At 44.3% G+C, this 26782-nt stretch overlaps 1 protein-coding gene across 2 annotated transcripts in view; it reads left to right on the top strand.

The window, feature by feature from the left end:
* Nucleotides 1-4122: 4122 nt before the first annotated feature.
* The window catches only part of LOC310875193 (C-terminal-binding protein 2), a 150734-nt gene continuing 128074 nt past the window's right edge, over nucleotides 4123-26782 (top strand). For both annotated transcript variants that reach the window (XM_083788334.1, XM_083788335.1), the window contains exon 1: nucleotides 4123-4533. The gene's annotated coding sequence lies outside the window, so the exon portion shown is untranslated. The remainder of the gene's footprint in view (nucleotides 4534-26782) is intronic.

Genomic DNA, 26782 nt, shown 5'->3' with positions numbered 1-26782 from the left:
CCTATACCCTGGACTCTCTCGCCATCTCCACGGAGATGCTTGGGCCCCCCTGGCATAACAGAGCTTCCATCCACCCAGTAGAAGAAGTAGAAAATCTAATGTGGCACTCGGTACTGTAGGTATAGAATCTAATGTGGCACTCGGTACTGTAGGTATAGGCATTCGCCTTCGCATCGTTGAGACAGAAAAGCAATTTGTATCCCATATGCCCTTCATCAGCCTCATTGTGCTGCTATTGTATTCAGGCATGAATTAAAACACAAGGCGGAGAGAGAGAGAGAGAGAGAGAGAGAGAGAGAGAGAGGATAAAAAGGCTTGATGCTTTAACTGAGAACGATTAAAACATGCGGTCATGCATTGTTGCTGGCAGCGATCTTGGCCAGAGATTGAGACTTGAGAAAACAAGACAATATTCCCATGGAGCAGTCTGAGCAGTGGGAGTGGCACACTTGTCTGCTTTGATTCCTCAGAAGAAGCCCTTTAGTGCTCATAGTGTGCTCATTAGCTGCAGGAGATACCACTATAAATGTCATCTATGCACCGTTGTCCTCATGCTGTCAAATAAGAGATTGTGGAGTTTTTGTTGTCGCTTTGGTCAGCGTGGCAGTGGATTGGTAATTTAGGTTCACGGCTGAAACTGACATCTTTCTGTACTGTGTGTTTGTAGGTGTAGATACATTGAAATGAGGTGTTGAAAACACACAAGAGATAATTTTCCTATCAGGCATTACTACTGACTATTTCCTCATATTCTTTTCAGTTAACCACCGTAGATCAAATAGTGAAAATAGCCTATTTCTACAAACTTGTTAGTTACACTCGTGTAGATAGGCTATTTTCGCCGAATGTTCGCCTATTGTGACATGACTTTTGGTTTCATGTGGGTAGGAATTATATACAGTATACACTAGTATACAGGGTGTGTATGTATGTATGTGTGCATGGGGCGACTGTGGCTCAAGAGGTAGAGCAGGTCGTCCAATGATCCATGGGTCGGCGGTTCCTCCTGTCTCCATGTCGAAGTGTCCTTGGGCAAGACACTGAACCCCAAATTGCTCCCGGTGTGCTGGTTGGTACCTTGCATGGCTTCTGCCGCAATCGGTGTGTGAATGGGTGAATGTAATGCACAATCTATGTAAAGCGCCTTAGATAAAGGCACTATATAAAAGATGCACCATTTATATATGTATGTGTGTATGTATGTATGTATACATACAGTGAGTGTATATATAGTATATAGTCAGTCTTTTGAAATGCATCCATTGTCTGTATGTATGGTATATCCGAGCTTTTGGTTCTGTGCTACTGCTGCACGGTGCACACACCCCCACAAGTATAAGGCAGCGTGCTGATGAGAGGTGGACAATGGTCGATGGGCAGATCAATACTGGAGCATATGGGGCCCAGGCGGAGGATAGAAATGAAAAGTAGAAAATGGGACGTAGATAATTGAACCTGCTGAGCGCCCTGACTGGCACAACACACAGTCTGCCAGTTATTTGACCCCTCGCGGTGCGACACAACAAAGTGGAGTGCAGCAGAGTCCAAAGAAAGCAACAGAGAAAGTGACTGTGTGTGTGTGTGTGTGTGTGTGTGTGTGTGTGTTTTGTGTGCTTTGGCCTGTACAGTATTAGGCCTCTACTTTTCCGAGGATATATAGAAGAAAATCCTTCATGGATTAATGAAAATCATGTGGATTACTGTCAGATCTCGTGTGCAACAAGTCTCCAAAAGAGCCAAATCAATTATGTGCTATCACCCATGACGCCAGTCATTCACAAGCATCGGGTCATGTGCATTGCTAGTGTAATCGAATCAATAGCATATATGTGTCAGTGCGGTATGTACCAACGCAGCACAATACTATATTTTTGCACCAGAGAGACTGACCCCTGGTAGCCTGCGTTATTATTCACATAACATTGAGTGAAATGAGCATGGCTAAGGAAGTGAATAAAATACAGCAGCACCATCATATGCCGTTATTATGCAAGAGGCACGGTGTGTCAAGATTCATACACTTCACATGCATACTGTATATGCTTCTCTGCCATAGCGATATCAACATAACAATCTTAATTTGTCCCCGGGTGTGTACAGTACACATTACATTAAACTGGGCCTCCCTTTACCGCCATATCATGCTTTAGATCAGTGGTTCTCAACCAGTGGTCCGGGGACCACCAATGGTGGTCCGTGAGGGGGTTCCAGGCTCCAGGTGGTCCCCAGCTAAATGATGGAGAGTTGGTAACCAAATGGACCCTTATAGATCTTAAAATGAAACCAAATGGACCCATAACCCATTTGGTTTCATGCTCTCTCAGTCTCAAGCGTTACATTATTGTTAAACATCTGCATTAAGTAATTCACTAGAATTCTACACAAAATAGAGAATGTAGAATAATTGTTGTTTTGATCAACGTTTGCCTGTTATCTCTACTAAATGGTACCACATCAATACAGCATGGAATTGTGGACACAATTCTATATCCAACGATAACAAAATATTCTACGTGAGAGGCTAAATGTCATCAAATGGTGGTCCGACAGGTCCGTGGCTCAAAATGCTGAATAAATGACATGAAAAGAGCTGAAAACCACTGCTTTATGCAGTGGATCCCACTGGAACCCCTGGTACTACTACCAGGACATTAATTGCTTTCACCTGGTGTCCTTGTAATTATTGTCTAATCAATCAATGACCCTTTAGACCTGATTAGAAGGGAATCAATGTTTTTTTTTAAATATAAACCTCTCAAAAAGGAAACGGTCTCACACTGTGGTCACAAAGTATTTTTATTAAGTGTAAAAAGTCGAAGCACATAAAACACATAAAAAACTAAATATTACCCCTCTAGGTTTGCCTGCATAATGTGGGTGATCTATAAGCCAGTGGTTCTCAGCGATTTGAAAGTGTCCCCAGCCCACCCATATAATCTGACCACAGCTGCGGTGGTCAGATGGGTGGTCCGCGTGCATTTTCAGAGCATGTTAATTTTGATGATCAATCAATCGTTCCAATTGGATCAATGCAATGAAACTCAAAAAGCACCTATGGAAACTGGCCCATGTAAAAAAAGTCAATGACCCCCTCCCCCCCCCCCCATACTGTACATGTTTTTCCCTTTCTTTGACTGTATATATATGATGATTTCCTGTTTTTCATAGAAGCGTAGGTCTATATTTGTACGTCTTTAAATGTTCTGATGAATTGAAAATGGAGGACCCTGACAAGTGCTTATCGGTTTCATTCTCGTAGCAGTTTTTGTATTGACTTGTGCTTTCGTTTGAAATGTACCCATTCTACATACTGTGAATACAAATTTAAATTTCAACCAATCAATCAATCAATCAATCAATCAAGGTATTATACTTGAAGTTATGAAATCACATTTTTTTTCCTATGCACAGCTTTCTGTGTATGTCCGTTTGAGCACGGAATGTGTTTGTAGCACGGAATGTGATGATTTGATTGGCTGAGCACGGAATGTGATGTATGATGATATACCAGCGCCCCTCACTTCACACGAGTGTGATTTTTAAAATATTAACATTAATGTTTAATATTTATCAATATTAATATTATCATTAAAATCTTTGTGTAGTTTTGCCAATTATTTGCTGTCCCGACTCCCTACACTCTGAAATGCCCTCCGGGCCACCACCAGCGGTGCATGGGGCCCCCCACCGGTGGGGGGCCTCCTGCCTGGCCCACAGGTTTTCAGAAGCACTGATCTCTATAATAAGCACAGTCAGAGGTTTACATAAAACCAGATTGGGACTGAGACCACAAGTATTAGTGCATGCACACATAGTATGGGAGTGTGGAGTAGTGCAGCCCAGTGCCCGCTCACCCGTGCTAATCCTGGGAGAATGGCTGTGTGTGTGTGTGTGTGTGTGTGTGTGTGTGTGTGTGTGTGTGTGTGTGTGTGTGTGTGTGTGTGTGTGTGTGTGTGTGTGACTGTGTGCGCGCGCGTGTGAATAGAAGAGTGGATACGTGTGGGGGGCGAGGCTGGCTCTTATAGGTTTATGTCATTGGTTTAAACGACCCAAGACCCCGCCTTGATAAAAAACAGAGAGTTACAGAGACAGTGTGACTATAGCAAAAAAAAGAAGAAAAAATAAAAGACTGACGGACGGAGAAGGAGAAAAAAAAGAGAAAAAGAATAAGCCCCCAGAAACAGTTATTGCTACTATAGACACCTACTCGCCGCCTGCCTTCGCTCGTCTTGAAAACTGTGGACACAATATATATATATATATATATTTCCCACGTTTGTGTGTTTGAATTATCACTTCATTTTTCCACGCCTCGCTCTTCATCTGAAAACCTTCTCGCAAAACCGACCGAGGATTAAGTTGAAAGGTGGATCAGAAGAATTACTCAAGAGGAAAGGGAGAAAAAAAAATCCCAATAGATGAAAACATTCTTCCTGTGGAGCAGCGGATGATGTCTATGCGTGCCTGAAAAAAACAACATAAACTCGGCTTCTTCAACTCAACTTGCAACTATACTAAACATCATTCATCCAGGTAAGATGATCATCATCGCATCGAGAAAGAATTCCCCGGAAAAACACGCTATTCGATCAGTTTCTCTTTCAAACGGACGAGTTATTATGGTGGGAGGTGGACTGGTGGTGGTGGGTGCATGGCTGTTGTATTCGATATTTCACGTTGGTCCGCATACATACTAAACCTCTCTAGCTGTGTGACCATGTGTGTGTTCACCTTACTGCGCCATGAAGACGAGGAACGGCGGTCGAATGAATTGTGTGTGTGTGCACAACACAAGAGGACATTTCTGACCATCTTCCTTCACGAACTGCATGGTTTTATATACGTTTGAAGTCCGCGGTGGCCGCGGGCTATGCATTAATGCATACATATGACATGATGCATGTTTGTTGTTGGTTTTAAGGATCTCTGTCAGTTTGTTTGTCTCACCACGACACCACCTTATCATTGCAGGATGTATTCTTGCGAGACCGTCGGTCGGGACGGCGTAGGAGATTTTCTTTAACCCACAGTTTGTCTTTTAAAGAAATAAGGAAGGAAGTGCATTACGGTGGTTGGTTATGCGCGCCGTTCTGGTAAACTGTACAGACTGTACATGTTCCCGCGAGGATATAATATTCACAACAACACGAATCCTCGAGTCGACAGACACGCCACACCACAGTTGAAAAGAGTTCCGTGTGAAGAAGAAACAGAATAGTGTTGCTTTTAGACTAGAGAGAGAGAGACGCCACCCTGCGTGTAATGTGGAGCGCAGTGTGCTTTCTGGCTGCCCGATGAATATTCTTTTTACATAAGTGATTACAATGAACGGGGCACATGCACATCTGCTGCACTGTACAGTATAAACCTTAGCCTACTACCCCAGTCCCAGAGTGTACACCCTTACGGGTCCACCTGGTTCGACTGATTGATTGATTGACTGATTGATTGAATACTTTATTGACAGAAAAATGCACAGGAAAGTACAGTTCAATACACGGTCTGCCAAGAGGAACTATTCTAAACCCAAGAAAGCATTTGATGGCTTGTTTCCGTTGAGGTCCTTCATCAGACTCCACCTGGGAGTTGCTTGTGTGTCAAGCACTGCCAAGCCAATACCCCTCATATTTATTTAATAATTCGTTTTTTAAAGATTGTATGCTGCAAGATGGGGGAATGCCTGGTGTGCACAGTGCTGTGTAAGATGCTGGCACACATGTCCCTAGAAGTACGGTACATGTATTACTAGCAAGGAAATATGATTCTGTAGGAAGGGAGAGGTGCAGCAATTTATTATAGGTTGTTAACTCTTCCTAGTGGCCATCACTGCTTCGCTATTTTACTATTTTGACTTATTTATAGGGAATGTGTAAAATATGGCTTTTCCAGTGTGATCAGCTGTGTTGAAACTTGAAATGGATAAACCATTGTGGGACTGGTTTAAATAATCCCCTGGCTAACCTATATCCAATAAGTAAAGTCAATAATTGCACCATTATGAATCAATTATAGAACACTTGCCCGCATTAGCCTAATTAGCATCAGATTATCAGCACTTGCTGTACTATAAGTCTTCCCCATCACTTGAATTAAAATGAGTAAAAAGTTACGTTCTCACAAAGTAAACGTGATAGTGGAGACTTTAGAGTGTGTGTACTCTAAAGTAATCTTGATTTGACAAACATGAATCGTCATGAAATGATTACTTTCTCTTGTTATTACTTTGTTATAATTAGTTTCCAAATTAGGCAATTTGATCATTTTGATTGACGTTTGAAAGCTGAGAAGACCTGTGGAAGGCAGCCCTTTGCTCGCGAGCGTGTGCGCGCAACTGCGCATGCTCGTGCACAGCGGGTTGTGTGTGTGTGTGAGGGAGAGAGATCGAGGGCTGTAGTGTGCACATGCTTGGCGGGGAGGAGGGAGTGTGCACGGAGGAATATAAGGCCGCTACAGATGTGTGCTGTGGACATCTGCTCTGTCATTGTGGCCATTGTCAAGGAAGCATTTAAGATGGTGGACGACAGCTCAGCACAACAAAGCCCCCCTTGTCAGAAAGCCTGATTAAGCTGGTCCACAGTAGTGAGTACCGCTGGCTGCACCACCATCATAACTCCCTCCTCAGCATTTATCACTCCCCTTTTCGCTCGTCAGGTACGATGGTCACACACGAGGTTAGTCCTCAGAGCGTTTTCCCCCTTGGGGTGATCAATCCCTTGTTATGGAGAAAAAAAAAAATAGTCAGACGCACTGCTGCTCTTAAGTTGCGATGGCGGCGGATTTTCCCCCCATAACTTAACCATTCCTCTCTCACCCTCTGTGCCTCGCATTGTCACACCACGAGGTAATAGAAAGAATAGGAGAGGGGGGGAGGGGAGGGTGGTGGGGGTGCTGTCCAATGTTTCCAGAGAGGAAATTGAACTGACTTAGTTACCTCGCTCCCTTGAAGAGCCTGCCCTCTCTGCCATCCTCTCCCTGCGTTGCTGAGCAGCACCCTATCACTCAAGGCAATTGAACGTCTCCGAGGGGACCTCCGTTAGCCCCGTGCAATATTTATTACCATCCATCATCCAGAGACTCTCACTCTATGGGTGAATAACAGTGGCTGCTAAGCCCCGTGTTAAAAAGTTCTCTCACCGGTGACCATTAGAGGGGATTTATGGCGAGCTAGCTTTCCCTGGAAGGAAGCGGGGTGGAGGGGAGCGCTAGCCGGCCCGCTGCGGGCGGACCCTCCGAAATGTGGACCAAAGTTATGGAGTCAAACATCCGCTGGTTTCTATGACACTCAAAGCGTTTCCTGCCTACTAGTGACTACGTCTAATCGCTAATTATTTTGTCATAATTGTCATAATCATGTCCAAAAAAAGCAGGAATATCAGATATACAAGTTTGCAACATGTAAGCTTGTAGATCAGCTATTTCCACATTTATTTTTAAGTAGCCTATCAAATTTAGAAAAATGCCAGTAATTTCTTGGTACAGTATATTTCAGTCATTTGTCATATCTGCCCTGTGCAGTTTTTTATTACCTTTGAAACCTAATACGAAAACAGAAATGTAATTTCTATTCGTAATGTTCCAATTTCCAGTGCCGTTCCAAAATTGACAATTAAGCGTCAACTTAAATGTGTAAATCGTGACAGCTGTACCCGCCCGGAGATTGTCTTCTCACATTAACGAGCAGCGAGCACACTAAACCACACTCGTACAGTATTGCAATGTAACGACACATGACCTCCAATGTAATGTGAGAATGCGTCGTCGTTATCATTACAACATGTGTGTGTGTGTGCGAGAGAGAGACTGCTAATTTGATGCATTGCCTCATCCTCCGAGGAGTGGCTTTCTCTGCGGTTGTGCTAGTCTTAATTGCAGCGATCATTATGGATTTCAACTTGAGTTCTCTATTCCACCACCTCTTGATACAGATCATCTGATGCGTGCATGCTTTGGTACGGACCGGGCTGATGAATCCCAGGCTCTGTGAGAGAGACTGAGTGTATCTAGTGTGAAAACGAGTGGGCTCTGTACCTCTCTATATAGTCTTTGATTATACAAAGATAAGACACACTATTTAAGTCTCCCCTCTGTCTCCTTTCTGTGTAGCGATTGTGCGCCTGCCAGAGTTGAAAACAATGGGGATGGATTTGACGGCGAGTGGAGCTTTCGGGACAGGGCACTACTATAAATGAATGCCTGACTGTGTTTCTTTTAGGTCAATTTGAATATGTGCTTTTAATTGGTCTCTGTAGGCTGAGACTTATCCTCTCTCTCTCTCCCTCTCCGTTTCTCTCACTGCCTTCCTCCAAAGTGTCTGCGTGCGTATGTGACGGTGCTGGGCTGTGGGAGCCGATGCAGTGGTGCTCATTTGAAGCCAAGCGAATGTGCTCATTATCTCCTCCAACCAAAGGCAAGATTGATTCAGCTGAAAGCCAGGATAATGTAAAAGACAAAAGAGAGAGAGAGATAGGGGGAAAAAAAAACTAAACTTAAAAAAAAAACTGGGAGGTAGAACTCGAAACGGGGGAAACACTGGTACCCAAACCCCGCCCCACCACCCCACTGTGGTTTGCTCTGGGCCAAAGTGAATCAGTTTAAGATGAAATGCAGCCAGCAACCACTCACTGCAACCAAAGAGTTGGATGATCACTCGTCCAGCATTCCTCTTAACCTTTTACAAATGTTACATAGTAATGAATATCCCCCAATCTCTTTGCCTCTCTCTGTTCTCCAAAAGGCTCCTTCTATTCTGTCTTGATTTTTCCAGGGTTACTAGCCCATTTTGGGCGAGAACCCCTTTTTGGTGTTAGCATTGTGTTATGCTTTAGCTATTGAAAAATAGCAGATCTACAAGCTACGAACTGCTATTTTTGAAAAATCGAAGAACGACTGACAGAAACATAGCTTTTTCAGAAAACTGTCAGGATTTAGAAGACATTTTTAGAATCTGATCTCAGGTCAAAATGGGCTAGAGGAAGGGTGAGGGGTGTCTACTTTCCCCCCACCTTCTCTCTCGGCTGACTCCATTAACTTGCCCTCTGAATCCTCGATTGCAGCTATTCCATTCTCTCTGCAGACACACACATGGGGTGAAGGATAATTGGAGCCCTAGATGTCTTTTTCCTGGGAATAGGGCTGAAGAGTTTGTAATCGGTTGGAGTAGCAGGATCCCGTGCCTGCCAGTGTGTGATTTCACTCTGCCAAGATACAGCAATGGGATTCGTACAGTACACCCCCGCCCCCCCTCTCCCCCGCCCGCCCCCGAACATGATCCAGATGTTTTAAGCTTTTTTTTAGTCAGAACAAAGCACAATTTTCTGTGTGAATTTGTTTTATGAGCTTCACGTTAGAATGTGAAGCTAGAACGAGAGATTGTAAGGAGATTGTCTTTCAGCTGTGTAAAAGGTCAGACAGTGATTATGTCGTGACCCATGTGGGGGGGGGGGGGGGGGGGCGGTGGTGGTGGGGTGGTGGTGGGGGGGGGGGGGGGGATGGAGTCCTGTTAGTTAGCACAAGGTGCGATGCTGGCTGGGAGTCAAGCCAAGGAATAGAGCGCCAATTAGAGTTATTAATTATTTTCCTACAACGTAATACTCGTTTCATTTAATGCACATTAATTGATGTGTTCTCTTGAATCCGCGCTTGCATAATCCACCAAGGATTTCTCAAAGGCAAAGGCACAAAAGCCTTTTATTATCTTAAGACGGAAGTGGTCTTTTGGGACGTTATAAGGCAAGGGGGCCCCCCTGCTCAATTGTGTATTGCATTATGAAACGGACGTAAGTGAAATGAAATTACAACGTATCATCGGCAGCACGGTGAAGGATTCCATTGAATAATTAACAAAGCGTAGCCATTGTTGTGCCATCATCAGCCCCCTTCTGTTCTGTTGGCCGTTGGGGGGGGGGGGGGGGGGGGGGGTGTTGGGGGGGTGTTGTGAAGTCTTGCACGGGCAGTGAAACAAGACAAACAGTTTCAAGGTTAAAACGTGTGAAGGCCAAATGTTTTGGGAGAGCTGGCGGATTAATTTCATGTCCCATGATGTGATTTGCCGTATCTCCTCTCCTGCCCTTGGGTTCTTGTGAGATGTCGGGAGTCTTGATGGGTGTCGAGGAGGAGGAGGAGGGTGGGGTTGGGGAGTAGGCGGAGGGGTGTGTGTGTGTGTGTGTGTGTGTGTGTGTGTGGGGGGGGGGGTGTTGATGGGGACTGGGGAGGGTAGTACTGTAACTAGTACTGCCCGCGTTTTGTGTTTACAGAAATACTAAACGGAATTATGAGAGGTGGTGCGTGCTTACAAATTCACCATCATCTTGGGCCCCCATGTCTCATTACGGAATACAAATTCAGCGGTTATCCCGCTGGTGTATATAGTAGAGAAAATTAGCTCTCATGTTGATGCGAACATGTACACACATACATGCACACACGAACACACACACACATACTTACACACACGCACGCTCTCTCTCACTCAGGATGGGGGGTGGTTCCAGGAAACATCAGAGTGCATCATTAATTGCAGGGCAGGCTGTAAAGATGGATATGGGGGGGTGGTGTGGGGGGTGGGACCACCACCATGGCGCCTATACAACCAGATCCCTCACTCTGCAATCTGCCAGAAAAGCAAACTGCCATACCGACTGAACCAACACCGCATCATCATCATTTGCTATCCGCGCGCGGCTTCACTTATCTGCATATCAACTTGGTCAATGAAGCTGGGTGGGGTTTTTCCAGGTTGCAAATGAGATATTCCTCCAAGTGCAGTGCTAATATTTGGATGTAACTCATATGGGGTTTTGTGTTGGAAACGCCATGAAATATTCATGAACGACTGGGGGAAGAATTATTACTGAATGTATAGAAATAGCCTATATGTCATGAAATCTGTGATTCGAGTTTGTTGACTGTTAACGTCAGGGCTGGCCAAGGAAATGAATCTAATCAAATGTATGTATGCATGAACTACCAAGCCCCCCCACACCCCCCACAGACTCCTCAACCCCATGCTCCCCCCCCCCCCCCCCCCCCCACCCCCCCCCACACACACACACACACACACACACCCTCATTGCCTTCTTCATATACGATGTGGTGGTTGTACGGAGAGATGCGTTAGGGTGAGATCAAATTCACGTCCTCGTGAGATTCCCGCGTTCACATGCCTCGGTTTGCTAGCGAGAGCTCGCCTCGATCCCCCCGGTGAAGGGGGGGTAGCATGGGAGAGAATTAACCCATTTTGGGCGGGAACCCCTTTTGGTGTTAGCATTATGTTATGCTTTAGCTATTGAAAAATAGCAGATCTACAAGCTCAGACAAGATCCACCAAGTGGCACGCTACGAGCTTGTAGGTCTGCTATTTTTGAAAAATCGAAGAACGACTGACATAGAAACATAGCTTTTTCAGAAAACTGTCAGGATGTAGAAGACATTTTCTGAATCTGATCTCAGGTCAGAATTAATTAATAACATGCAAATGCACTCTCTCTTCCGGGTGTCAGTTGCAACATGCCTCGCTTCTCTGGGAAGGAGAAAAGAACCTCTCCCAGGATGTTCATGGGTATATCATGTTAGCGGGATGACCCGCCTCACCTTTCATACGTGCTCGCACACGGATCAACAACAATGAATGAACGCCTTTTACTTTAGGGCTGCGAGGCAAGCGCCGCGAGTAGTGCACCGCGCCGTGCATCAGGTCGGAGGTTTCTCCTCCTCCTCCTCCTCCCGGGTAAAGGCTGTGTGGTTTTCTTCTGTTCGACCATGGCCTCACCTTTTTTCATTGACCGGTCGAACCTCATTCCTCCGTCTCCCAGATTGCCTTTTTTTGCTCCCAGTGGAGCTTCAATCTGACGCAAACGCTGGAGTTGAATGTGCTCCCGTGGCTGATCTCCAGCCTGGGCCAAAGGAGGGGGTTGTAAACCACTAACCACTGGGACCATCTCTCACCCCATTAACCATTTAAGGCCTGTTTTATAGCATGGTGTCACGCTGAAATAGCCAATCTTAACCCATTCAGAACGGGAACCCCCCTTTTTTTTAAGCATTATGTTATACTTTAGCTATTGAAAAATAGCAGATCTACAAGCTCGTAGCGCGGCATTGTGAAAATGTGGCACAAATCTTTGAATATATTATATATATATTCATTCAGAGCGAACATTTTTAACTAAAATCTTTGCTTCTGAGGAGGTCCCTGGAAAAGCATTTTCAGATGGGGCTCCACGGCCAAATACAGATATTTCTGGGGGTCCTTGACATGAAAAAGGTTGAGCACCACTGACATAGAAACATAGTTATTTCAGAAAACTGTAGAAGACTGTAGAAGCCATTATTTTAGAATAGGCCTAGGTCTAAATAGGTTAAAGCTCACAACTGAGGCCTATACCTATATTCCTAGGTCCGTTTTATAACGACATGCCCAGAACAGGGACGCAAGGGTTAATCCCTCTGGCATTTTCTCCATCTTTCCCTTCATAAATATAATTATCTTTCTCTTTTCACTCGTTCCCTCCTCGTTCCCCTCTTCCCTCTAGTTCACGTCTCATTGCTTACTGTATGTAATGTCTCTCCAAACATTTGTGCAGCATTAGGAGAAGTCGGGCATGCCAAAAAACCGAGCAAAACGTCCCTCTGTGCGCCCCATCGAGGTGGGACAGATGGCGACCCTCGTTCGCAGTCTTGTAAACTGCCTGTGACAGGAGAGATGGCAGATACAGCAGCTGAACCAGGGCACCGCTAACTAAGGCTTTACAAGTGGCGATGGGCACTGTCTCGTTGCACAATCATCAACGTGATGCCTATTATCGGGGGCCGTAAAGCGCCTCAATTTGGACCTCGCACGTCGTTTAATAGTGGCCGTTAATTACGGTGCGCCATCAGCCTATCGATCACACATCGATTTGGATAGAGGCGGTGGTTTTTTGATAACGCGGTGGTGCACTGTCAAATGGAACTGTCACGCGGCTCAAACCGCGATGGCCGGCTCGCCGAAGCCGTGCTGCAACAAAACACCATCAGATTCCCCCGCATTGGACCATCCATCACGGCGTTAAAGAAGGTGACCCAGACTTGTTTTCTAATTCAGTCGTTAATCACCGTCTACCGCACTCCTTGTCGGGGACTTTCACTTTGTCCCTCCATAACAACTCTCAGGGCATAGTCCATTACCGGGTATAAACAGACATTTGGCGCGCCGGGGAAATGAATGAAGATGCGCCGGGCGCAGAAGCCCCAGAGGTAAGATCAAATGGCAGGTCCGGTGATGATGAGGGATGTTTATGGCCGGCACTCTATTAAGAAGAGGCTCTTCCCCGCTGGTGCATAATGAACAGCTACCTTGTGGAATGGTCGCTCCGGAGCCTTTTGCTGTGTGCCGAATTACCGGCCATTTTCATCAAAATGTGCTGTAATGGCTCTCAGCGGTGAGATGGAGACGGAAAGGGCCCACTGGCGTACGGGATGGGTTTTTTGGGGAGGATAGTGGCAAGGTGACTGGCTTATGGCGGCATTATAGCCGCGTTTATTTGAATAAATCCTATAAAGTCCATTTTAATTCCCCCCTCCCTCCCTTTTGTGTGTTAATGAAAGCCAGTTCTGTCCTTGGAGAGTGATATTTCAGGCCCCTAAACTCCCCACCTCTCTCTGAGTACACAGCAACGCCTCCTCCAGATGTCCCCCACGGCGGGAGGCTGTGAGACACAGGCGAGAGGCTTAACACACACACACACACACACACACACACACACAAACACGGATCATCTTCAGCTTCAGCTGACCCAGAGATGAAATACGATATTATGTGGTGTGGAGTGATTGTGTGTTATTTCTCTCTCAAGAAGAGAGTTGGAACATCGCTGCTGACAGTGTGTAGGGATGGATGGTCGGTTGGAGAACAGAACAAACATCTCGGGAGAGCTAGCGAGGGGGAGAGAGACAGAGAGAGAGTGTTTTCGGAGAGCACTGACAGACAACGTACCATCTGCACCCGGCAGGGATGTACGAGCTACACTGGCCCACTGCTGTGAGGCACTATTGCATTGTTATTAAATGGCTGCAGCCCTCATTGGCGACCATATTAAAGCCTCGGATCCTCTCTAGGCTGATGCAAGGGTATGATGACAGAGAGAAAACTCAAATAAATGTGCCAAAAACTAAGTTGGCTTTTTGGACGGCGCACCGCATGCAACTGCGATGGTGTAGATTTTAGATGGTGATACAAACTTCCTCGAAATGAAAAAAAGGCAGAAAAGAGGCTTTTTTTCTACTTCCTCTTACTGCATTCTCTCTCTCTCTCTCTCTCTCTCTCCAACAGCCCCCCCCCTCTCCCCAGAGCCCCCCCACCACCTCTATTGGCTCAGAATCTCACGCAAGGTGCAGTGAGAGGACAGCTTTCTTGTTACTCACAGGCTGTCTTTAAGAAATGCAGATGTAACAGCGCTCGGTCGATGCCGGGGCCTTGTTGTTGTGGGGGGGGGGGGGGGGGGGGGGACTCGGGTGTGTTATTCTTTTTGCTTCTCTTCTCCGCCGTGAACTTTGCTCCGTTGCTCATGATGTCTCGGCTCGTGTTTTTTATTTTTATTTATTCATTTCATCCCCAGAGCGGCATATCCTTGCAAAATTCATTTCTTTTTAGGTGTGTAGTCGGCACTCCTGCTTATTACGAGATTCGCCTCACAATTATAGCTGCAGAAGTGTGCGATTCCACACTTCTACTTGTCAGTCGACACAGTGTGCTGACTGGCTGAAGACCAACGTGCTGAATTAGTTTCAGACATGCGGCTTGGGAAATTTCCGCTTCAAGGACTGAAGGTTCACGTTGTATACGAGGGAATGGATCTTGAGATTTGACCTAACGCTTGCAGTTCCTTTTGTTGAAATGAAAACTTTACAGATATTCAAACTAAAATCCCATTGTATTGATGTGAGGAGCTCAATATTACCTTATGTCTTCTGCAATATTAACTCAGCGAAATGTCGAACTCCCAAAATTATGATGCCAAATGTGTCAGTTGACATCATCAGGCGTATTCCGAAGGTTCCATCAACCTTTCTGCTGCATTCAAGACACTTGCCATGTGTCTGACACCTGACTTGTGTTTGAACACATCAAACGAAATGTTTGGTCAAACCATATGGGCTGCCATGGGAAATGCATTGGAGAGGCCATTAAACACAGACACAAGACAGGTGTCTTGAATGTGTGAACGCAGCCCAGTAAGGGCATATATCGACCCCACCCGCTCGCCTCCGCCCCACCCCCTCCTGGTGCTGTGGCCATCTTGGATCCTAAACACAATATAAACAATTGGAGAGGGGTGGGGCCGAGACAGGACCTTATTGTAAGGGGAGGAGATGACCTGTCCACTACATTGAGTCCAGACCCATTTGCATTTATGTAATCCATTAATATGCATTGTCCGGTCTAAATAAACAAATAAAGTAAAAGTAAGTGAGTTGCCAATAAACACTGCTTATCTCGTCACACGTTCACATTACTGTCATGTAATGTCATGACATTACTGTAATGTCACATGTTCACGTTACTTTAGCATGTTTTCTTGTTCTCGTGATCTCTGATCGTGCACAAAATCCATATATTGGTTTTGACAATATATGTTTTAATATATGAATATCCTGCGTTGACAACGGACAATTCTATGGATATAAATAGCCTGGGGGAGCGTCTATTTGGAGAACGGTGTATCGCTCCATATTGAGGTCAATTAACGTTGTGCTTACCTGATCGTCTCAGCATATTAAATCAAGTTGGCGCCAGTTGGATGTCAACTTTGATGAAAACCAATAACGTTAATCAGGATTATCATTTTGCCGAAGACAAAAATAGAGTCACGCCTCCCCAAAAAGAACATGTTTACCTGCCATGACAGCATCGCAATGCAACGTGTGGATGGATACCGTGTGGGTTTGTTAGTTTTGTCAAGAAAGCGTAAATATTTGATTGAGATGTGCAAGGAAACATCTATGAAACATTTGTTAGATTCCTCATGCTCTCGCGTACAAAAATATCTCAGCCTCAGGGTATGCCTGGAGGGTGACTCCGCGACGGCTGTCAATCTCAAAAGACACCATGCATTTCCTTTTTTTTAAGGCAATATTTATCAAGATGAATTCACCGTCGCTGCTACAACTTCATCTTAGTGGAAACGCTGGCCTTGTGAGCTTGTAGATCAGCTATTTTCGCTAAATGATCGTCTATTTTGAATTGATGACATGCCACCAGACCCTATACCTATAGTGTCCCTATTCACAGTAACTTTTATGACTTTTAACCACAGGGACCCTAGTGTCCCTGTGGTTAAAAGTCATAAAAGATACTGAGTTTTGTACAAAATCCTCAACTGCCACCAACCGTTTCTGTTTGCAACCATTAGCCATTGTTCCCACAGTCTCCAATTCTATGTTGCCGCTCTGCTCTCTGTGTGTGTGTGTGTGTGTGTGTGTGTGTGTGTGTGTGTGTGGGTGTGCGCGCGTGTGCGTGTGCGTGCATGCAATATGCAGTGGACCTCACCACCTCTGTGGTGCTCTGTGAAATCCATTTAAATAGTTGTTGTTGTTTTACCTATTTTGTGTTTTTGTATTTTTTCTGTTTTAATCCGTTTCAATTAAGCAAGAAAAAACAGTCCGGTTTTGCCATGGATTGCATGGCGGAGTAGATTTAAGTTGAATATAGACTAGGATCACTAGATCAAACGGAAGCAGAGCATTCAGTGTTCTTAACTCCTTGAGAACACACTGAAGGCATTTGTTTTTTATGTGATTAACCACATTTTGGGCGGGAACCCCTTTTGATGTTAGCATTATGTTATGCTTTATCTATTGCAAAATAGCAGATCTACAAGCTCATAGCGTGCCTCCGAGTGGCGCGCTACGAGCTTGTAGTCTGCTATTTTTGAAAAATCGAAGAACGACTGACGTAGAAACATAGCTTTTTCAGAAAACTGTCCGGATATAGAAGACATTTTTTTTATCTGATCTCAGGCCTAAATGGGTTAAACTCTCTATTCTAATTGAAACCGACCTGAGTTGCAACTCTTACGGTGTGCACTTTTCCCCTCATACGCCAAATCTCTTTTGCTGAAAATAGCCGATCTACAAGCTCACAATGCCCCGCAACACATGAGGAGTGGTTACTTCACTTCGAAACGTTTATGCCAGGATTTATGGAACGAGGATAAAAAGGCATCAACCTGTATGAATAGAGACATCAACTGTAGCGATGGTTCTGAGGCAACGTACTCGCCGGTGATTATCATCACATGGTTTATCCGTCATGCTCCGGCTGACGGCGGGGAGCGTGGCGGACACAGCGCCGCGGGCCGCTGGGCGCCAGGCAGTGTTGATTTCGTCGACTAATACTAGGATGAAAAATGTTCGTCGACTACCTTTTTTCACTGATGAAAACTAGTTGAAAAGATGACTAAAACTAAATATATTGACAATTTCGTCAACAAATAATAACTGATGTTTGTGAACTAAAGCGACGCTCCGTCCGTATTATAGTTTGGTGTCTTACCCGGATTTCCACGCCGACTTTCTACTGCTCTTGAGAGACGGAATGTTCCCTGTGTTGTGCTTATGAGCTTCGGGCAGTACTACTTGTTAACCTGTAGGGGAGCCAATCACGGCAGATATACTAGATATATTGCTGTATTAACATACTATTAACATACTCTACCCCAGTGGTTACCAAACCTTTTCATGTCAAGGACCCCCAAATTGACGCTAATTGACCCGCGGACCCCCATTTGAAGAGATCTGCCAGGAGGGACTAGCAGTGATTCTCAACCCCTTTAATTTCAACGACCCCCAGTTTGACATGCATATTAGTCTACAGACCCCAATTTATATTGTAAAATCAATGTAAATTTAACTCTGAGAGTGTAACGGGTCCATTTGGTTCCATTTGTACACTCAGAGTTACAGACCCATAAGGGTCCATTTGGTTCCAAACTATCATTTAGCTGGGGGACCCCCTGGAACTCCCCCAAGGACCCCTGGGGGTCCCCGGACCCCACTTTGGGAACCCATGCATGCTCTACCCAACCAGGGTGCGTTACAGCTTTAAACTCTGCCGATGAGTGGCTGCTGTGAAGGAACCGGACCAGTGATTTAAACCCTGCCGATGAGTGGCTGCTGTGAAGGAACCGGACCAGTGATTTAAACTCTGCCGATGAGTGGCTGCTGTGAAGGAACCGGACCAGTGATTTAAACCCTGCCGATGAGTGGCTGCTGTGAAGGAACCGGACCAGTGATTTAAACCCTGCCGATGAGTGGCTGCTGTGAAGGAACCGGACCAGTGATTTAAACCCTGCCGATGAGTGGCTGCTGTGAAGGAACCGGACCAGTGATTTAAACCCTGCCGATGAGTGGCTGCTGTGAAGGAACCGGACCAGTGATTTAAACTCTGCCGATGAGTGGCTGCTGTGAAGGAACCGGACCAGTGATTTAAACCCTGCCGATGAGTGGCTGCTGTGAAGGAACCGGACCAGTGATTTTATAAGTGTGGTTGCCAGAGGCAACCAGACTATAGTAATTGCCCGACTTTATTATTTATTTAGTTATTTATTCTGTATGAACTCTTTAGGGGACCCGTCATCGTACTGTTCTTAGCCAGCTAAGTGTGGTCGTCGGTGCAATGCTGCAACCACACTTGTCCCAGCACTGCACCTTTCTGGGTTTATTTAGTTAATAACTGTAAACAAATAAAGCTAAAGCGAGTTACAAACGTGAACAAATGCTCAGAGGTATAATAAATCTGAGTCAAGTGGGCCTGTCAGGTCCGTAAGTCAGTCCCTCCTTTGCCCAACGAGTTCAGGGGAACCGTGCGTGAGTGGGGTGAGACTCAGAGTGGTGCTGAATGCTCATAAATATGCATGGCGTTGCGTTTCAACCCCCCCTTGTTTTCCTGACAAAGTTTCCGCGAGGGCCTGCTTTGAGGAAGCCGTCACATCCCGCTTGACGGAACCTGACATTTGGAAAGGTCTGCTAGGAGGATTTGTTTGTGACAGCTTCAAATTACAGTGTGGGGGGAGAGAGAGAGAGAGAGAGCGAGAGAGAGAGAGGGGTGGGTGGGGGGGGGATTGAGGAAGGGAAATGGATGGAAAATGTCTCCTATTTAAATGAGGTGAACGTGTGGGCTCTTTTTGAAGGCATTAGCTACTTACGTACATGGACATTACGCACAATGGGAAAAAAAAATCTTACCTTTAATTGTGCACCGTCTCCATCTCTCTTTCATAGTCCTCTAGTCCATTAGCCACTCTCGGCTCTCAACCTGGCGTCCCTATTTTTGGGCACGTCATTATACAGGCGAAAATTTGCGAGCATTTTTCCAAACGTTTTCTACTTTCCCAAAATAGCCTCTATCTTACAAAGCTTCACAATTCAGCCAACGTGAACACTATCTGCTGTTATCCCATTTTGGGCCGGAACCCCTTTTGGTGTTAGCATCACGTTATGCTTTAGCTATTGAAAAATAGCAGATTTACAAGCTCATAGGCCTTGTAGGTCTGCTATATTTGAAATATCGAAGAACGACTGACATAGAAACATAGCTTTTTCAGAAAACTGTCAGGATGTAGAAGACATTTTTAGAATCTGATCTCAGGTCAGAATGGGATAAATCTGGCGTCCCTATTTTTGGGCACGTCATTATACAGGCGAAAATTTGCGAGCATTTTTCCAAACGTTTTCTACTTTCCCAAAATAGCCTCTATCTTACAAAGCTCACAGCGCCTCGCCGATACAGCTGAACGCTTCACAATTCAGCCAACGTGAACACTATCTGCTGTTATTGTGGACTCATCCTCATGCCAGTCAAAACACGGACGTCCACTAAAACAATCAGGGAGGTTGGCAGGATGCTAGCTAAACTTCATATCAGCTCTCTCCAGCTAACTGAAGCCGACCACCAGTACTTATGTATTCAGTTCCATAAAGCCCCCCCACCCCCCCCCCCCCCCCCTTCCCAAACACACATAAAATGTGCATTTTGCAGAATAATCCAAATTGAAGCCAATCGGCTGCACTGTGTTTGGAAAAGACTTGCGTTCATAGTAGTTTACCATCATCCAGTGCAAATCTTCATCTCATTCGTTTTAAACCGTGCAGAAGGTACTTCTGAGTCAGTGTCAGAGACTCATTCTTTTTGGAACTACTAAAGCACGGGTTCGCCATTGGCTTCCATTGCGTTGGAGAGAAAGCTGCCATTAAGTTTTTGGAGACAAGAGTGTTTTGTGGACAAAGGAGTAAGTAGGTAATGACTGGATTTAAAATGTTCGGGGTGAGCTATTTCTTTTAATGATTTGAGAGGCATTTTTCTGGACTCATGCATGGCACAGTGTTGAATGCGTAATGCTTTAGTGCTCTCCTCTCTCCCACTCCCACATGCTCTTCCAAGTGCAGGAACAAGGCACAAGAAAGAACAGAGTAGCCCTAAATACAATCTGGGGGAGGGAAGCGGCTTAATATTTCCGCAGAGAGGGAAAATAACCATGATGAGGGGAGCTGCAATTCCTGTAAATCACGAGTGTTTTTTTCTTTTTTTTCTTTGCTCTTGCACCTTCCGCCCCCCCAGCGAAGACGACTATCATTTGCTGTCACCACTCAATGCACTTAACAGCTCACAAGAGGCCATTGCTGTCACTGACCTTTTTTTCTTTTTTACGGGAGATCAGATAGGCTGGTGTAAAAACAATGGTGGCTCCCGCAGTGACGACAATCGGATGACTCAAGACGTAAAATAGGCCCAGGGGATATATATATATTTTTTTTTCTATTGAAGATCTCATATTGAGATATTAACTACAATATGGTAAGGATGAATACGTCGGAAAGCCCCTCCCGCCTCTCTCCCTCTCCTTTTTTTGACAAACGGTTATGACTCTGTTTGGATTATGTCCTCACAACTGATGCCAGCTGCTGGAATCGGATGACGAGTGTGCTTAAACACGTCCACACATTTTAATCTGTGACGGGCCTGCCGGCTTCCAGCCCGCAGGCCTCATATAGAGACCTGGAATATTCATTCTCTGAGAGAGACAGCGTCTAGCAAATATCAATAAATTATACGACTTAAAGTGACGCCTTGGTCCTGACAACTGGTTTCCTGGAAGGCGTTTGCCCTTTCGCCCACTTTTTTTGCGCCATACTTTATTGAAGAGCTGTCTGCGACTGCACCACAAGGACCTGGGACTGGAGCCAAGCTAAGCAACGCAGAGCATGGGCTCCAAGCTATCGGGGAGCGAGGCGCAAGTTTCTCAATGCCGCGGCCAAACGAGAGAGGGCTTTTTAACTCTGCTTCTACAAACAGAGCATCTATTTTAACAACAGAGGCATAGGAATAAAGGAGAGCATGCCGGGGTATCTCCTCCTGATTAATGGAGCAATTACATAATCCATTACGCTGAATTATGAATGCGCTGACGATGAGCTCATGTTGGGTAATGATTCTTGGAGTTTTTGCCCGGGATTGAAATATGAAAGGGGAGTGAAGAAATGGAGGTCTGTTTGCAGATGTTCCCTCTAATCAGCTGAGGTTAAAAGCTGAGAGGGAAAACAAATTGAACCAGAGTGATTACTATATATCACTTTGTCCGATATCGGCCATTATTAGATTTCTTTCTATCTATCTATCTATCTATCTATCTATCTATCTATCTATCTATCTATCTATCTATCTATCTATCTATCTATCTATCTATCTATCTTTTTCTTTCTCTTTTTTTTATCAAACTGTGCAGCCGTGTCCTGATTAATTTTTGTATTTCTTTTTACCTCTTTCAATGTGGCATCAACAACATTCATGAAATAGCTGATCTGCAAGCTCACAACATGTTGCAGCGCGACACGTTGTGAGCTTGTAGATCAGCTATTTTAGAGTTAATTGGCCACATGAATTGCAGTGCTGTCCACTCCAGAAACCCCTTATCTCCATATCTCCAAGTTGGATTCTCCTTTTTTTCGTGTCTTTGAAGCATGTGGCCAAATGACAGTTTCCCATGTCTTTACACAGTCCTTTGATGTCGCAATCATGTTGCAGAGTGGCAGTTCTCCCCCCCCCCCCCACTGCTTAGGTTTGCCTATCCAAATAGTATCTCATAGTTTCCTGGAGTCCCCGCTATGAAAGAGCAAAGTCAATTTGAATAAAAAAACAAGGATGACGATCTGGGGACTTGCCAGCTGTACACAAACTAGCCTAATTACACTATATTCTCTAACAGCAGGCTGAACAAAGAATACTTATAGTAAACAAACTCTTAATCGAATAATGAATGAATAAATAAAGAAAAAAATGCCTGAACGTTCTTATGCATTAGTATACCGTAAGAAGACATTTCCGAGTTGCTCTGCGGGTCACCGCTATATGGCAGGCGACGATGCAAATGGCTCATATTTTATGCATAGACTTGGGTGCCAGGTATCTCTGAATGCCAATCACTGACTTTGTATTCGGAGTTAATTTCTGCTGATACAATGTATGGCGAAATACTCAACGCGGTCACCTTGACATGATGCTGATACAAATATATACAGCTTGTAGCTCTGATGTTTTTAATTCTCTACAAACATAGGATGCTTGTGTGAAAACGCTAGACTATTCCACAAGGATATCCTGGAAACTCTCTTAATTAAATGTACAGTATGTAGATCAATCTGTCGTGATCCACATTTTCCTATGCATAAATGTTTGAAATTGCTGCATGACTTTACTTAACCCATTCTGGGCGGGAACCCCTTTTTGGTGTTTTAAAGCATTCTGTTCTACTTTAGCTATTGCAATATTTTTTTAAAGTCGTGAAAATTTGGTGCAAATCTTTGAATATATATTTCAGAGCGAATATTTTAAACTAAAATATTGGCTTCTGGGGGGGTCCCTGGAACTACATATTTTGAGATGGGGGTCCGTGGCCCAATAGAGATAATTCAAAAAAATTTAGGATTTAGAAGCCCTTTTTTTAATCGACGTCAGGCCTAAATGGGTTAAGTACTCTTTGCCTCAGAATAATTGCTGAATGCTTGTTTTGTTTTGTGTTTTACGCTGCTGTTATACAGTATATCATTACCATATGTGTTCAGGAAAGAGCCAAGAGACTAGCTGTGTTGTCATTTCAGATATAATTCCTTTTTACCTTGATCTGTTGCTGGGGTTTTCTTTTTTATTTTCTTTTTGTTCAGCTCCTGGGAAAAGTCTGCGTGTAAAAACCTCTTAAAAATCCCTTGGAGTCGCACTTTACACATAACAGTACGTCTATTTTGGCTCAGATAAGACCTTCGACGGGCGGAAATTGTACACAAAAACCTTCAGCGAGTCTTTTGAGTACTGAATCTTTCTTTTTAACTCATTTTGGGCGGGAACCCACTTTTCGGTGTTAGCATTATGTTATGCTTTAGCTATTGAAAAATAGCAGATCTACAAGCTCATAGCGCGGCACCGAGTGCCGCGCTACGAGCTTGTAGGTCTGCTATTTTTTGAAGAATCGTGAAAAGTGACATGAAAGTGTTTGAGAACGACTGACGTAGAAAAACAGAAAGGATTTAGAAGAAAACATTGTGGAAACAAAACAGTCAGGATTTAGAAGACATTTGCAGAATCGTTCCCAGGTCAAAATGGGTTAAATACAGGACACGGCAACCAAAAAGGACACAGTGACCTTGGAGCAAAATAGAGACACTTTTTTTTAATGTAGCCTGTTCCTCGGAGCTTTGAGAGTCAGTCCATCTGCGTCCAAATGAATGTGCAAACATTCAAATGTTTCCTTTGAAACTAATATAATATACCGTCCAATGTCCAAGGCAAGCAAATTCACCAGAGCTTAGTTGCTTATCATTCCAGATGTGGTTATCATTTGTTTTATTGCATATTTTCGCAGATGGATCCAACCTTGTCAGCAGGGATTGTTGTCCTAATTTACTTACTTTCTTACTTTTCATGATTACTGTACCCTTGGGCTTAACCCATTTTGACCTGGGAACGATTCTACAAAATGTCTTCTAAATCCTGACTGTGAAAAAGCTATGTTTTTCTATGTCAGTCGTTCTCAAACACTTTCATGTCACTTTTCACGATTCTTCAAAAATAGAAGACCTACAAGTAGATCTGATATTTTTAGATCTGATATTTTTCAATAGCTAAAGCATAACATGAACACCAAAAGGGGTTCCCACCCAAAATGGGTTAAGGAGGATGGAGGCAAGAAGGAAATGATTAAGTAATGTAAATGAGTAATGATTTGTTAATGCAATAATACAATCAATCCATAGTGCATACACGTGTGTGTGTGTGTGTGTGTGTTTGTGTGTGTGTGTGTGTGTGTAAGTGCGAGTGCGAGTGTGTGTGCACAAAGGCATTAATGCATACAGTATGTCTGTGATGGCGATTGAACTTGAACTCGAGGGGAAGGTCTGAGACATGTTAATCGTGCCGTTTCATTAAGGTAACATTACTCAATTATTTGTTGAGTAATGTTTTGGTGCCTTCGGACAAAATATGACTCCGGGCAAAATATAAACAAGCGTATGACCGTATGTCCGCAACCTCTAAAAACAACGCAATTAATGTAAAAAAATTAATGGTCTGTGTTTATGAGCATACTATACTATATATGGCCTTAGCTGTGAATAGACAATGACGCTTGTTTAGACTGGCATGGTCCTTTAATGATTGCCTCGGGCTGTATGTAACCCACCCACGCCTTTTTCAGAGCAGAACTGCTGCATAGACAGTTCTATGGTGGTTTTCAACCCTTTCCATACGATGGTCCATTATTTATCTGGCATTTGAGCCACGAACCACCATTTAATGAGATTTAGCCTCTCCGACCCAAAACATAGAATATTCTTTCTTGCGGTGTTCCTCGTTTTTTAACTTTGAGTGCGCCCGGATCCTTTCTTTTTATCTATAGAATATTTTGTTGGCGATTCCATGCTGTGTTGATGTACCACAGTCAAACGTTGATGTAATTCATTGATTGGATATGTCATCTTCAGGAAACTGGGACTAGAGTTATGCACAAAATCTATTCACTTACCTGTGGCTAAGTTGCTTGCAACTTTTCTCCCTCTTGCACATTATCTGTGACGGCAAAGAATCTTTTAATCCTTCAATGTAATCTCAGATTGGACATAATTTGCTCATACGCTATGCTAGATGATTCCCACTTTTTTTTGTCCCAGTCCTAGTTTAAATCCATTTCCATACTTCCATACAACATTTCTTTTCAATAGTTTTAAGGAAAGATTAACCCATTTTGGGCGGGAACCACTTTTGGTGTTTTAAACATTATGTTATAATTTAGCTTTTGAAAAATAGCAGATCTACAAGCTCATGCGCGCCACTCGGTGGCGCGCTACAAGCTTGTAGGTCCGCTATTTTTGAAGAATCGTGAAAATATTTATTACAGAAAACTGGAGGATTTCGAATATTTATTTTAAATTTTGAGGTCAGGCCTAAATGGGTTAACCAAGATATCAAAACCAGTAAGAACAGTAGCTACAGTATATATATCCCTGATGCACGCAGTTCAAGTCAGGCAAGAACCTTGACATGTTGCATGTCAGTCAGTCAGGCACACATGATCTCTGATCCGTCCAACATGGATAAGACTGACACGCTTGAGAAACGAACCAGGACTGTGTGTGGCCCTAGTATCCATACATGCTAATCGGGTGTGGGAGTGTGTGTGTGTGCGTGTATGCGTGTGCGCGTGTGCGTGTGTGTGTGTGTGTGTCTGGTTTATGTATAGTCTGGTTTATGTTGGGCAAGACTCTCTAGAACTTTCACTTCAGATCCAAGTGTGAAAACACTTCTCATGTGACTTTGTTTGAGCACATTATGCACGGTCTGGCAACCATGAATTGCAATTAGGGAATAGTTTTGAATATCGTCCACACAGCATCGTATAGGATATGGATGACCAGAGATACTCATCTGTAATAATAATGCTCTGAGTTTCCTGAGCGAGGATTGATCGGCGTCCGTTTCTTCAGGCGGCCAGGGTTTCCTATTCCACCGAGCCTATCGCTTGGATGAGTCACCATCAGAGCTGGTTCATTTGAAGTTCAGCCATGCGAGACCATTTTCTTAGGTAAACAAACCTATAGCCGTATAGCCCGAGCTCCCAACTCCCAGCAGACGGACAGTCATCTGTTTATCTCGGATAGAAACTTCTCTCTCTGTCAGAGATGTATAGCCTCATGCCCAAGTTTATGCTCCGTCGTACGGCCGTGTCGCCGCGGTCGAGAAACAGCCGATCTGTATACGGTCACGACTCAGCGCGTCCGTGACGCGTCGTGAGCTTGTAGATCTGCTGTTGCCAAGTATAAATGCCATGGTGTTGTAAGATCGCTCTCTTATCTTTGTGTGTGTGTGTGTGTGTGTGTTTTTTTTCTCTCCTCACCCTGTCTCTCAATGTCTTGTGCAAATTCAGCACGAGCTGCCTGACTGTTGTGGGGATTGCTTTTCTTTAAGAGAGAGAGAGAGAGAGAGAGAGGGAGCTGTTCAGCGGGCGAAAGGAAAAGCACTTCTACCCACTGCTTGTAAAATAATCCTATAACAGTGTGGTTTTTATGGAGGAGCAATTGTTACGAGTGGAAAGTGAAGAGAAAAACCCCCCAAAACTCCTTTGTTTCAAATAAAGTTGGGGAAAGTGTGTTATTTGGTGGAAAGGCGTAAATTCACTCCAGGTATAGAATAGATAGACTGGCAGCACTCTTGTATTTATTTATTAGCTTTGGCATGTCTTTGGGGTTTTTACAAGCCCCGTCA

This window comes from Protomyctophum parallelum (genome assembly GCF_964188405.1).
Source record: "Protomyctophum parallelum genome assembly, chromosome: 17".
In the NCBI taxonomy this organism is placed as follows: Eukaryota; Metazoa; Chordata; class Actinopteri; order Myctophiformes; family Myctophidae; genus Protomyctophum; species Protomyctophum parallelum.
The sequence above is the reverse complement of the archived record's forward strand: the minus strand, read 5'-3'. Positions and strand labels throughout refer to the sequence as shown.